Consider the following 14,176-nt stretch of genomic DNA (forward strand, 5'->3'; position numbering starts at 1 on the left):
TTAGTTTATATCTTAGACATTTAGTTTAGTTTGCAATTCTAAACTTATTAGTTATAGAATATGTGGATTAATTAGTATAGTTTACCCTTTTAGCATATAATAGTTTGATTTAATTGAAAATAAAAAGAAGTAAACTAGAGACTTTAACATAATCAAACATCCACACACCTTGTATATATAGCATTACATGTTAGTTAGTTAACAATATTTCTTCAAGGAGAAACACTAAGATTTTAAGGGCCACCCTAAGATTTACATTGAGAATAATGGGAACTCTTGATTTCTACTTGCATGACATACATAACTGATATATGGTTTTTGAGTCAAAAGAACACACAGCCTGTGAGTTTTGAGCTTAATTGTATGGTTACATTCAAACCATAAATTTCATTCCTGTGTGTTTTGTCTTCTTTTTCATTATGGTGTTCTTTACTTTGTTTTAATCTATATGTCCAATATAGAATATAGATACATACCAAGAGATGATTGAGGCCATCATGTGAATTTTTCCTCACTTATCCCAAATTAGCCTACCTTTTACATCACCCTTGTTAGCCCCCTTAAGCTTTTTAATCCCCTCTCGTTCTGTAACCACATTACTAGCCTTAAGCAGAAAAACAAAATAAAAAAATCCCAAGTTGAATCCTTAGTTAGCTTAAGATAGATATTGTGTATTATTTAAGTATGGGAAAGTGGAAAATTTGGGTAAATAGGTAAAGGAACTTTAAAATTATATAAAGTATGTATATGTTAGGTGAAATCTTAGACTAATCAAGGATTCACTTTATTAGCTCACTTAGCCTTATACGTAATTACGTATACCCTTACCTTTACCTTGGCCCCATTACAACCTTCAAAAAGACCTCATGATTTTTGTATGTCTATATTCAATATTTGTTGATTGGTTAGATGAAGAACAAAGTTTTAGAAAGCAAGGATAGAAAAAGAATAGAGTGATTAACCCAATAAACACTGAGTGACTAGAGAGTAAACACAAAAATCTAGTGAGGGTTCAATAGCTCATTCCCATATATCCATGTTTAAATTGTTAATTGTCTTGCAAGTTTGTGAAATATTTTAACCCAACTCAATTGTAAACATGTTTTAATTTTGTTTGGCCTTACTTGTACATATATGATTCCTTGAAAATATGAAACAAATTAACCACATGTAAGATTTATATATATAGGTGGATAATAACTAGAGTTGCATGATTCATGTAGGTAGTTTGCATTTAGAATAGAATGCATTGCATGAGATTCCACCATTCTAACTTTACCTTTTCTCTTGGATTTAGCATGAGGACATGCTATTGTTTAAGTGTGGGGAGGTTGATAAACCCATATTTTATGATGTATTTTGTGCTCAATTTAAGTTATTTATTCAATACTTCACCCACTTATTCATGTAAATTGCATGGTTTTTGATGAGCGGATAATTTATACGCTTTTTGGCATTGTGTTTAGTATGTTTTTAGTAGGATCTAGTTACTTTTAGGGATGTTTTCATTAGTTTTTATGTTAAATTCACATTTCTGGACTTTACTATGAGTTTGTGTGTTTTTCTGTGATTTCAGGTATTTTCTGACTGAAATTGAGGGACTTGAGCAAAAATCAGATTCAGAGGTTGAAGAAGGACTGCTGATGCTGTTGGATTCTGACCTCCCTGCACTCAAAGTGGATTTTCTGGAGCTACAGAACTCGAAATGGCGCGCTTCCAATTGCGTTGGAAAGTAGACATCCAGGGATTTCCAGCAATATATAATAGTTCATACTTTGGCCAAGAATAGATGACGCAAACTGGCGTTAAACCCCATACCAACAATCTCCGTGGGATTCGACCCTTACTCACGTAAGGTATTACTTGGATGACCCAGTGCACTTGCTGGTTCGTTGTGCGAAGTTGTGAACCATGGGATTGGCATCATGTTTTTGGCGCCATTACCAGGGAAAGAAAGAGCGATGAATTTTACATAATTAAAGTGTAATCACAATTTCTGCGCACCAGTTTTACTTTCCCTTCCTTATTATGTGATATATGTGAAAAAAACATGTTTCCTATGCTTTAAAAATATTAATTTTAATTGCCCTTTATTACCATTCGATGCTGTGATTTGCATGTTAAGTATTTTTAGATCTCCTAAGGTAGGAATGGCTTAGAGGACAGAAAGGAAACATACAAAAATGGAAGGAAAGCACAAAAATGGAGTTTTGAAGAAAAGAGCAGCGACGCGAATGTATGGACGACACGGCCGCGTGCCTAACGCGAAAAGGCATCAACGCGAATGCGTGACTGACGTGGACGTGTGCCTTGAGTAGAACACAAATGACACGTACACGTGACCAAAGCGAACGCGTGACAAAGAAAACTCTCAGATGACGCGAACGCGTGACAGACGCCACACACCAGAATCTGCAGAAAATGCCCCCAACAATTTTTGGACCTTTTTCGACCCAATTCTGAATCCAGAAACACAGAGTATAAGCCAGAGAATGGAGGAATCAAAGAGGGGGGTCTTCCATTAGTCACTTTTGATAATTTAGATGTAGTTTTTAGAGAGAGATGTTCTCTCCTCTCTCTTAGGTTTTAGGAATAGGATTCCTCTTAAAGGATTTAGGATTTCAACTCTTTATCAGGTTCAATATTCCCTTTGTATTTTTATTTATTCTAATGCTTTTATTCGTATCTGACTTATGTTGCCAAATTGGCTTATGAATTCTTTATGTTCAGATTGATTTTCTTTTATTAATGCAATTAAGGTATTTCAGATTTATGATTTTTATTTAGCTCTTTATAATCTTGGCTTTCATTGATTGATTGGAGACTCTTGAGTTATCAAACTTATCGTGATTGATAATTGTTATTTTTGCTAATTGAATTGAATTCCAATAACTCTAGTCCTTTCTTAGGAATTGGCTAGGACCTGAAGATCAAACTAATTAGTCCACTTGACTTTTCTTTGCTTTAGTAAAGGTTAACTAAGTGGGATTAAAACTCAATTCTCATCACCATCGATAAGGATAACTAGGATAGGACTTCCAAATTCTCATGCCTTGCCTAGAGTTTTATTAGCTATTGATTTATTAGTCCATACAACCTATTTTTCTCATTCAAACCTTTTTCAAAAACCCAAAAATACTGTTTTCCATAACCAATAATAAATCATACTTCCCTACAATTCCTTGAGAAGCCCACTCGAGGTTTAAATACTTCGGTTATCAATTTCAAAGGGGTTCTGTTGCTTGTGACAACCAAACGTTTGTACGAAAGGATTTTCTGTTGGTTTAGAAGCTATACTTACAACGTGATCATATATCTGTGAATTTCTTTACCGACAGGAAATCTGACTCATCAATGGCTCCGTATGAAGCCTTGTATGGATAGAAGTGCCAATCTCCACTTTGTTGGTATGAGTCGGGTGAAGCAAGTGTATTCGGTACTGATGTGGTAGCAGAGACTACTGAGAAGATCAAGCGAATTCGAGCAACGATTTTACCTGCGCAGAGCCGACAGAAAAGCTATACGGATCAGAGAAGGAAACCGTTGGAATTTGAAGTGGGAGAGCACGTGTTTCTGAGGGTTACACCGACAATTGGAATTGGAAGAGCAATCAAAACAAAGAAGTTGAATCCGAGGTTCGTTGGACCATTTGAGATTCTGAGGCGATTCAGGCCGGTGTCTTTTCAAGTAGCTTTGCCGCCTCACTTGTCCAACTTGCATGACGTATTCCGCGTGTCACAACTCTGTAAGTACGTGTCGGATGTGGCTCATGTGTTAGAGCCCGAGTCAGTCGAGTTGAAGGAGAACTTGACATTTCAAGTGACACCGGTACGTATTGACGACACTAGTGTGAAGTAACTGAGGGGAAAGGAAGTTCAGTTGGTTAAAGTTGCTTGGAAGCGAGCAGGAGTGGAAGAGCATACTTGGGAATTGGAGCCCGAGATGCGAAAGGATTATCCCGAGCTATTATCAGGTAATCACTAAATTTTGAGGGCAAATTTTCTTATTTGGTGGGAAGAACGTAAGAACCGCGACTAATTAACTGTTTAAGTAAATAATTAATATTGCCCAAAATAGGATCCGAAAATTTAGAATGAGAATTTGAGGATTTAAATATAATTTTTGAACTTAGTAGATTTTTCTGTGTCAGAAAATGTATTTCTGTGAAAAACCGAGTAAAACTGCGAACCGGCAGCTAAATCGGTTGAATCGGTTTAAGTCTGTCCGGTACTATGTGAGAAAAATTAAAAACAGTCAAAAACCTTAGAAAAATATTAGAAATGAAAAACCAAGCGTTAATTTTAAAGGTTTGGCCCAAAGTTGGGCCAAACGGGCTAAAAATGCTAACGAGTTGGACCGGGCCCAAGTTGGGCCCAAGCCCCAATATATATAACCCAATTAATGAACCCTTTCACTCTCATAAACACACACATACAGCAGAAAGTAAAAGAGGGAGAAGAGAGAAGAAGCACTATTCATCATCATCTTCTCAAGCTCATATCTTGAGCTACAGAGCTCCGATCGCCGCACCGTTTGTGGCCACGTGATCCTTGCGAAGAGCTCTACAAAACCCATCCAAGAAAATAGTAAGAAAATCACGAAATCCTTCTCATTTTTTCCTTCCAAAATTTCGAATTTCTAGGGTTTTGGATTAAGTGAAATTTTGTGATTTTGAGTGTTTAGGTACACTCTAGCCCTTGATTGACATTGGGTTTGGCTTCCAAAACTGTTGGGTTAAGGTGAGTTGTTCTTGAACTCTTGTGAATTGATTTATGGTGAGTATTAGGTTTTGATTTATGTGAAATATGTGATATTAGCTTGAATAGTGGAGCTTGTTAGTGATTGTTGATGCTTGTTGGAGTTGGTTGGTGACTTGGTTGTGGTTGGAGGCTTGACTTTGCACTCAATTGGGGTTTTGGTACATTTTGGGAATTGGCCAAGGTATGGTTTTGGTTTCTACTATGTAATATATAATATTTTTAGACACTTAGGCTAGTAACCCATAGGATAGGTTTGAATTGAAATGGTTGTTGAATGGTTGAATGATGATTTATGATGAGTTATGATGAATTGATGATTTTTGAATATGTTGATGAATTACGATGTTGAAATTGATAAATATGGTGTGAAACATTTGGATCTAGATTAAATGAGATTGATTATGATGCTTGGTATTGATAGATTTATGATTGATGAATGTGTTGAGGAGGATTGATTTTAATGTCATATATTTGATAATTGAGGTTGAGGATAATGAAGTGTAAAGGAAAGTTGGGTATGAATGGTGGAATGTGATACAAAGGATGAGTTATGATGCAAATTGGAAGTATTGGTTTGATTTTGGTTGAGGATTGTGGAAAATTGAGAATTTGTGAACTTTTGGTAAAACTTAAATTTTAATGAACTTCAATGAATCGTATATTGAGGTACCGTGCTAGAAATTCAATGTATTTTATATCAAATCAAAGAAAATTGAACAAGCTTTAAAATGGTTTAAATTTTATGGACATCCGAGTTTGGTAGAAAAAGATATGACTGTTGAAAGTTTGGTGTAAAAACCGAAAATTCTACATTGTTGTAAAATTTTGTGATTTCGGGTTTGTGTGCGCACGCACACCCCTATGAGTTTTTGAAGCTGTGTGCACGCACAGCCTTGTGCATACGCACACACAGGTGAAGGCTCACTGATGGGAGCTCTAGCACGCCCTGTGCGCACACACAACCAACTAAGTTTGGCAAGTTGTGTGCACACACAGACCTGTGCGCACACACACATTGGAAGGTGCATTCTGTTGAGGGCGTTTGCACGCCTTGTGCGAGCAAACAGAATTGTAAAATTTTGTACCTGCGCGTATGCACACCTCTATTTAAGACTATTTGGCTTATTTTCGGGTATTAAAACATGGGAAAAGGTCCTAGGAGATTTAATTTGGTTATACCTTGAAAAGTTAGAGAATGGAGGGTTAGGTTTCTGGTGTACTGAGGATAGGTTTAGTGGAGTGAGAAGGGAGAAAGATATATGAATTGAGAACTGATGAACTAATAAATTTGGAATGGAAATGTTGAATTGACAGTGGTTGAGATGAGTCGAGGACTCGGAATGAAATGATGGATCCATGGTATACTGAAAAATGTTTTTCTAAAAACCACTGTATCATTGTTTTATATTGAGATTTGTTGAGGCGCCATGCGCCTGGCAGGAACGGTGGTTGGATCCCACCTGTCGAGGTAGCGGCGGTGGCGTAAGGGCGGTGGTTCGTCCCGCTTGCGTTGAGATGTGAGGTCCATGGCAATAGTATCCCGCTTGCATCCCTTCGGATCACTAGAGTGTGCAGGCGCAAAATCCTAAACGGTGTTCCGAGGACCATATCTCGGGGGTTCCCAATCATGATTCCGAAGGGCGACATCTCCATGGAGATGTGTCGGGTTGGCAGTTGAACCGACAATGTGATATCACAGCTAGTAGGATAGGCATTCATCATATGCATCTTCTATCTGTTGGTATGCTTTGCCAACTTGTAATTGCTTGCCTAATTGTATACCATGCCTAATTGCCTATTTGAATTACTTGATATATATATGCCTATTGTGTTTTACTTGCATTGAACTTAATTGTGCTTTCTACTGGGATTGAGGAGTCTCAAAAGGCGATGGTGATGGAATCGCATGGAGGATAGGTTGGTGAAGGCTGTGGGATAGCGGAGAGTGTTAGTTAGAAAATCCACTAAGTTAGATTACCTTTTTATTATGTTAAGGTTTTGAATTATGCGTTACTGTTTTAGTTATGTTTTAAGATGAATCTTGTGATGGATATGAAGTTCTAGGATTGCCTTTAGCGTCCCAGAGTCTTATATCTTACATCACTGGGCACTGTTACCATACTGAGAACCTCCGGTTCTCATACCATATTCTGTTGTTATTTTTAAATGCAGGTCGCAACTCACCTCGGTGAGTTATTTCGATGGTGACAAAGCGGAGGGTCCTGGATATTTTTGGAGTCTTTTTGCTTCTTTTGTTTATATCTCTCATCTTTTGTATTTACTTTTGCCTAGAGGCTTGCTTTGAGAGAAAAACTTGTATAAGCTGTTTTAAACTTCAAACTTCTGAATTGTCTGTATATAGCTAGCCGGCATAAACTCCGCGAGCCGTGGCTAGATCTTATTATGATTACACTCTTATATTTTGTTATATTATGTATATATCTTGTGCGTTAAGTTAGTAGTTTCGTGAGTACATTTTGCGCTTTTCAAATCCTATTTTTGAGCTATATCATTCACCAGGCTTCTAGACTATATTAATTCTTTCTATATATTATATGTATGAGCTTAGAACTATCGTAACCTTTGATTAACCTTTGCTTTACGATGCGAGGTAAGGCTTAGGGTAATTAAGGTGTTACAATGAGATTGCATGGCGGTTAGGCTAGCGAAGGTTATGGGACAGCGCAGAATTGTTAGATTTAGAAATTCACTAAGTTAGATTACCCTTTTTCATTATGGTTTTAAAGAGATGGTTTTAAATTTTACTTATGTTTTAAGTCTAAATCTCGTGATGGATATGAAGCTCTAGGATTGCCTCTGGCGTCCTGGAGTCTTATATCTTACATCACTGGTTATTGTTACCATACTAAGAACCTCCGGTTCTCATTCCATAATCTGTTGTTATTTTTAAGATGCAAGTCACAATCCACCTTGGTGAGTTGCTTTGATGGTGACAGAGCGGAGGATCCTGGCTTTGTTTTGAAGTCTTTTGACTTCTTTTGATTAGATCTCTCACTTTTGTATTTATTTATGCCTTAGAGACTTACTTTGAGAGAAATATTGAATAAGCTGTTTTATTTTCAGCAACTCTGTATTGTCTGTATATAACTAGCCGGCTTAAACTCCGCGAGCTGTGGCTAGATCTTTATACTATTATATTTTGATATATCTATATATATGTTGATATCTATATGTATATCTTGCGCCTCGATTAGTGTAGCTTCGTGTGAACGTTTTATGCTTTTGAACTCTATTTTTGAGCTTAATTCTTCATCAGGCTTCTAGAATTATTATTTCTTTCTATATATATTTATGTACAAGCTTTAGAATTGTTGTAACCTTTGATTAACCTTTACTTTACGGTGCGAGGTAAGGCTTAGGGTAATTAGGGTGTTACAAGATGTGGGTGTCAATGCCTATACATCCGGTCGATGGGATGATAATTTAGGTTTATCATACCAAGATGTCCTAGCCTGTGTTTGTGTGAACATTTATCTAATTGATGGTCTTACCCCTACTCATAAATCCCTTGGTCCTGTTCACGCCCAATTACACCATATTGTAAATCACATCATTTCTTTTGCTTATCTCATGTTGCGTCACATGTATGACTATATCGAGAGCGACAAAAATCTTGCTCTTCCATATGGCATATTTTAACATGTATATTTGAATACTTTGGTGTTTATCTAAACAATGAAACCTATAAAAATAGAAACTCTTACTTGAAAGGAGGCGGTGCAGTTAAGCAACAAAAGAAAGGAACTACCAAATCTAAAAGAGTGGTTATTAATAAAGAAGATGACCTTGATGACATCCATAAGTCTGCAGCTAGAACTTCTGCCTCCTCAAGCCAAATGCATCTGCTCATTGGAGTTGTTAAAGATGTCCTACAAGAGTTCATCAACCTGTCTAAGAACCTGATTACCTTAAGCAATCAAGAAAGAAACCTTGTTGTCCAGAATGAAAATGCATTAAGGAAAACCAATGATCGGGCTGAAGTGCTTCTTAAGTACGTGGACAACTTGACTAAAGATGAACATGTACCATCTAACCATGAAGATGAGAAGCCTCTAGGAACTAAGGATGAAGGCTCGGATGTCTAGGATGTCTCATGTTGCCGCCTCTGCGTCATTTTTGTTTCTATTTAATGACTTATGAGATTGTTTTTAGTTTTTCTCCTATTATTGATCTTTAGATGATTGAAATAACTAACTTCTAGTACTTTGATATTATTTTTATGCTGTTTTGAACTTCAGCCTCTAACTTATCTTTTTTGTAGGATTATCTTTTACCCTCCTTGATGACAAAAGAGGGAGTGAACGATTGATATATTATTTATATTATAGATGGTTGAATGGTTGAATTTTTTGTATAGTTGAATATTTTTTTAGATGATGGGTGTATGATGGTGAATGTTTCTAAATGTTTTAATAAACTTTATTGAATAACTCATAATCATGCATGTAAAGCACACACTTTGGTTTGTCTAGTTGGAATTTTGAGTTTCAGGTATCTTCACAAGTCCATCGAGTAGGAGAATTCATTACAAAAGAAAGGGAAAGCTCTTCATGTAATTCAAATTGGCATGACCAAAGAGAAGTCTCTAATCTTCACTCTATTTCAATCCCTTTAGGTCCTTTATGAATTATGTTTGTCATCAAAGAAGATATTGTTGAGTTTAAAAAATAATTTCATTATTTATGATGACAAACATATAAGCATTTGGTTGGGTTAAAAGCCTAAATATTGTTTGATGAATGTTTTTATATTCTAGGCCTATGTTAGTCTATGTTTGAGAAGCCCAAATGCTAACAAGGCCAGCATCATGGCTTATTACATGATGAAAAACTCCTACTGATGCTATTGAAGCTTTACCCAAAATTAGTAAAGCAAATCAAAGAAAAAGTGGCTCACTTTTTTATGGCTATAAAATGTTACATCAAACAAGCTTTGGAGGGAAATATCAATCAATGGAGCCAAGAATCAAATCAAAATGCTAATTTGGTTCAAAAGAAAAATATTTTGCTATGTTACCATTCTTGTGCAAGAAAATAGCTTGTTGAAGCTATCACATTTCTGCTGCATCTATTTGGGAAAGAAGAAGAAAAAATTGCTTTCTTCTTCTAATTCAAATTAAGGCTAGAAATGAAACTTGGATCAAAAACTTGAATCAATGATGCAAATTATTAAAAGCAAAAAAAAGGAAGAAAAGGGAGCAGTTAAGACAGAGACCAAGCCACCTCTTCAAGCCATGATTCCCTACTGCTGCTGCCTATCTCCTTTGCAGCTTTGTGCATACTCTACTCTACATTTCTGCTCTGATTTTTAGGAGAAGAAGACAAATTCAACTGTTACAATCTTTAGAAGTTGACTCTACACACCAGCTCAAGTTTTGGAGGCATTACTGCTATACAAAAAAGAGTAACCAGCCAGAAATTGAAGCAAGAAAAGTGAACCAAAATTTGAGTTTTCATAGCATCTCTATCACTTAAAGCTTGATGGAAGCAATGCACCTACACCAAAGAGAGCATTCTGCCAAGATGGAAGGCAAATAAAAAGAAATTTAAATTTGGTTTTCTCATAACTTTCAAGCTATCACATTTCTTCTCCTTCATGAGGTTACATTGTTTATCTTACTTTCTCAATTTATTTTTCTTTGATTTCTCATGGTAAAAGGCAATTTGTGAAGTATATGAAAAAGCCATTTAAGAGAAAAGGTAAAGATAGTCATCTTGGAGAGAAAATTCATTTTTTATGTCATTTTCTTTTGATGTATTTCTATTTTGTGACACGAGCTTTAGAGGTTTTCCTTGTTAAGTTAGGTTAGCACTTAGTGTTGAGAGTCTAGGGAGTGAACCTAGCCGAAACAAGCTTAGTTAGAAGCTTGGGTCATCCCAGATAGGATTAAGAAGAATCCTAAAAAGTTGGTGTTGTAATCTTTGAAAAAGATAGTGAAAATTCTACCATAGTTATGGTGGAGAATGGATGTATGCCACATTGCACAAGGTGATTGAACCAGGATACATGACTGTGTACTCTTCTCTTCTTTGGTCTATTTTTATTTCATTCGTTATGAAACAAAAATAAATTCTCCTGCATAATCGTTATCACAGATACAGCTGTAACAAAATTTATGAATCTATTTTGGAGTTCAAGTTTGTAAGTTCAAAAGCAGCCATAGATTCAACCCCCTTCTCTAAGCCATTAAAAACTTTCAAATTTTTCACTGTATCCAAACTTTCTTAATATGTTTTACCCCAAAAATCAAATAAAATAAAATCAAAACCTAAAAATAAAATTTAAAAATTCAAAATAAAAACGAAACAAATTGAAAATGGCAAATAACTTCAAACGACAGGGGATACTTATTATCATCAATATGTCTAACATGAATACAAGCAAGGGTAGCAACAACCAAGCTATTGGGTTATGATTTTACAATCAAATACAAGAAGGGTAGCGACAACCAAGGGGCAAATGGGTTGTCGCATTCGTTCATGCAACTGACCAGGGTAGATTGGGCGCTTTTACCCTTATTGCAACACGAGCTTCAAACGTATTCGCCTGAATAAGATTTTATAGAGGCCAAAATGCATTCAGGGAGGTTACAAGTTACAACTCAAATATGGTTTATCATTTTGGAATGATAGACTCGTGATTTCAGCTTCTTCTTCCTTGATTAAGAACTTGTTGAAAGAGGGCCATGATTTCATTAATGGGGGACATGGAGGTGTGCAGAAAATCCTGTCCTACTTAGCGGCCCAATTTTATTGGAAGGACATGGCTAAATCAGTCAAAGACTACGTTCGAATTTGCTCCATTTTCCAACAGGCTAAGTATAACACACAACCACATGCTGGCTTGTTAGAACCTCTTCCCATTCCATCGCAGATTTGGTAGGATTTTTCGATGAATTTTATCACTGGTTTGCCCGTGGCACATGGTTGTTTTGTAATCCTGGTGGTAGTGGATCGTTTGTCCAAATTTACAAATTTCATTCCCCTCCCAAAAGATTTCATCGCTCCCAAAGTGGCAAAAGGTCTTTGTAAGGAATGTGGTTAGCGTCCATGGCATGCCTCAATCAATTGTTTCGGACCATGGCAAGGTCTTCACTAGCAGATTTTGGAAGCAATGTACAAGCAACAAGGTATACTGTTGGCCTGAAGTTCGGCATATCACCCGGAATCCAATGGCCACATAGAGGTACTAAATAGGTGACTTGAGATGTATTTGCAGTGCTATACTCAGGAAAACCCTAAGGCATGGTATAAGCTTTTGCCATGGGTGGCTTATAGTTATAACACATCCTTCCATTCAGCTATCAGTATGACGCCTTACAAGGTAGTATTTGAGAAAGATCCTCCACCCCTACTACGTTATGGCCCACACCTAAATGACCCTTCAGTGTTGCATGAGCAATTACAGTTAAGGAGTGCAGTGTTGACGACCTTAAAACAAAATTTATACAAGGCACAAGCAAAAATGACAGCTTAGGCAGATAGCAACTGAAGAGAGTTAGATTTCAGTGTTGGAATTTTGTTTATGTGAAATTATAGCCTTATCGACAGTGCTTCATGGCATTGAGAAAGCATCAGAAATTGTCCATGACTAATTTTGGACCTTTTCCAATAATTGCTCGGGTCGGGAAGGTAGCACATAGGTTGGAACTACCTAACTCAGTTAGAATTTACCTAGTCTTCCATATCTCTCTGCTGAAAAAGTGTGCAAGGGTCTCCACTCCATCAACCATTCCATCACCATTGCTGTTAGACGAGAGCGGGTGCCAACTACAACCACATGCGATTTTGGGACACCACATGATTAAAAAGGATGACAAGTGAACTGAAGAAGTTCTGATTCATTGGTAGAACTCATCTAGTGAGGAGGCCACTTGAGAGCTCTACGAGGATGTGAAAGATCAATACTCTACTTTTAACTTTGAGGACAAGGTCACTTTCAATGGAGGGGGTAATGGTACAAGTCAAAGAAAGAGTACAATTGAAAGAGGGGCTCAACAAAAAGGAAATTTACAAAATAAGAGCTCTAACTAAACTTGCACGAGGGAGGAGAGGTATGAAATAGCTGAAGGAGAATTAGAGAAGATTATCTTGATGCACTGTAAGTCTCATCCCACTGACCCTCTTTTTCTCTTACACTCAAACTTCTTCTTCTTCAATTCTTGGTCTTATACTGATTCACTATTTCTAATATAGGTTATGCGCTAACTGTACTTGGCTGGAATTCTATCTGATCTGTCCGTTGACTATAATTTACCTCAGGTAAAACTATAAATTAGAATCGGGTTAAAACTAAATACACACATACTATATCAGGAGTACGTGGAGAGTACATGTTTTGCTCTCCTAACGGATTTATCCTATAAAATCAAATAACTACGTACCAACCCAGATGGGCACAGAAATCTCTCCGTAAATCTCTCTAAAGAAGAGCACTAAAGAGCAGTTATCACCCACTTAGTAACAGCTCCATAATATTAGACCCACTAAGTAACCACTTGTAGGACAACAATTCTATATATATATCCACTCCTGACATGAAGGAGGTATGTTATTCACTCTGAATATCATCTCTATTACTCATACTCTTACTTACTTGAGCGTTAGAGTCCCATTGCAGGTGCCCACCGCCGCCGTCCTTACAAGAAGACGATGCTCCTTCCTCTCACTCCCAAGGAAAGCAAGTTCAAGTACTAACAGAATATGCTATACCTCGGAGTCTATTTTCACACAGGAACATTTGGCGCCCACCGTGGGGCAGAAATTAAATAACACCACGACAACCTTTTGCAGGTTCACGGCTGATGATGTTGTTCCTCCACTTACTCATGATGAACTGGTGGCAATGAACATCACTCTCCAAGTGAAGGCAAAGAAAATGGCCAATCTTCTGACCGACGGGAGCAAAAACGAGAGAAATAAGAAAGGGGCCGAATAAACTAATTTATGCTCCACCGAAGTTCATAAAGTTGGAATTATATTCGAGTTCTTAACCAAATTTAACAATCTTTTACAATTTATTAACTTATCATTTATTCTATCTGTTCGGTGATAGTGAATCTTTTTTATGTTCATTTTAAATTCATGTATTACTCGTGAATGAGTATTCGCTTTATTCCTAAAGTTACATTGCTTTGCTCTGATCATAATATTTATTATTATGTCAAATTCCTCTTTTTTCTTCTTATGTTACTGACTATAAAAATTTTAAGAACTTACTACAGTAATGATACTTTTTTATTGATTTTTAGCAAAACAGCATAATACATAGCTACTTATTCCTATTGACACGTTAATAAGCTACATTTTTTCTTATTCTTTCTCAATTGTTTTCATGTATTATTGAAAACTTCTCTATTTGTTGTTTATATTATTATTATTAGCAATTACTGCTTG

This window comes from Arachis ipaensis, chromosome B09, assembly GCF_000816755.2.
Source record: "Arachis ipaensis cultivar K30076 chromosome B09, Araip1.1, whole genome shotgun sequence".
NCBI classification, from domain to species: Eukaryota; Viridiplantae; Streptophyta; class Magnoliopsida; order Fabales; family Fabaceae; genus Arachis; species Arachis ipaensis.